The sequence below is a fragment of the Heliangelus exortis genome, chromosome 1 (assembly GCF_036169615.1).
Source record: "Heliangelus exortis chromosome 1, bHelExo1.hap1, whole genome shotgun sequence".
Taxonomy (NCBI): Eukaryota; Metazoa; Chordata; class Aves; order Apodiformes; family Trochilidae; genus Heliangelus; species Heliangelus exortis.
The window spans coordinates 113,623,848-113,625,236 of NC_092422.1; positions in this window are offsets into that span (position 1 = coordinate 113,623,848).

Genomic DNA, 1,389 nt, shown 5'->3' on the forward strand with positions numbered 1-1,389 from the left:
GTGAAGAAGATTCATAACTGCTTTGCATCCAGTGCATGGAGCAGAAAACAGAAGGACAAAATGGTATGAATTTTCACAAGAAGATTGGGTATATTGGTCCCACCTTGGGGTGCTCAGTCTGCTCCAAGCAGAAAGCTAGTTATCCTAAAGTAAACCTAGCCTGAGGATATCTGACATGGGAAAAAAAATTAAGGGCTCCCTAGATTCAATATGGTTTAGGTTGTGTGCCAGCAGTGTTTGGCCAGTGAGCTCAGTTTAGGTCTGCATTTCGACTTGTGGTTTGTACAGTAATTCTTTTAGCAGCCCCAGTTGGGGAATGTCTGTGCCCTGGTTTTTACGTCACTTCTGCTGTAACTTGGAGGTACCTTTTCTGCATTTTTATGGCATTGGCTCAAGAGTGACCTGGGAGTGAGTTTGGTGGGGCTTTGACTACTCAGTGTTTCTAGGGGAAATGGTTAAATGTTTTTAATGAAAGTCATTAATCGTAGCATACTGCAACTCGAGGGTGAATTGGTGCTGGAGGGAAAAGCATAGTGAGGGTATAGGAAGTTATGAATGATATCCACTATGAAAATGGCAGGGCTGAAGGGACAAAGCTGAAGGGTAGGTCTGCTCACATCTTCAGTAACTTTAAAAATATCACAGTTAATTAATTTGCTCCATTTAAAAAGTTTGCTTTGAGAAGTTTCTTATGTGTGCCACACTGCTCGTTTCATTTGGCAACATCTCTGTTGCATGCAGTGCCTGGGGGATTTTGACCATTTCAGCTCTGGATCTGCAGGAAAAATTGTTAGTGAGCAGCATTAACTCATATGAAACATCAGCTGCTTGTTTGCCACCATTATTTAGTACCTTTTAGGGCATCCTTTTTAATGTGCTTGTTGCAATGATCATGGAAAAAAATAATTATTGAAAATAGAGGGTTGAGGAGTAATCCTTGCCAAGGAGAGGAAATACGGGGGAAGTGAGACCCCATAGAGTGAGTGCAGAATCTGAGGAGCACTTTGCTGTTTCAGAGTCTGCACCAGCAGGCAGATTATGTTTCTGATCATTGGAAGGGGCTGACAAGGGCTGAGCAAGTAAAATGTCTTGCTTTTTACAGACTTAGTGAGGAGTAGCTTAAAACTGGAAGAATGGGAAGTTATCTCAGAGCAAAATCTCAGAGGCCAGTGCCCCCAGACTTCCAGGCATCTGGCCCCAACATCAAAAACTGCTGATGTTCAGATTTAACAATGATCCCAACAGGATAAAGTTTTCAGGTGACCTTGCAGACAGCTGCCAGCAGGACTCATGCCATGCTACATCAGATCTAAGAGGGATCTGCAAGTCGCCATCCATCTTGTGTGCCCACCAGAGAAAAAGAAAAGCACAGAGACACTTGCCACAATC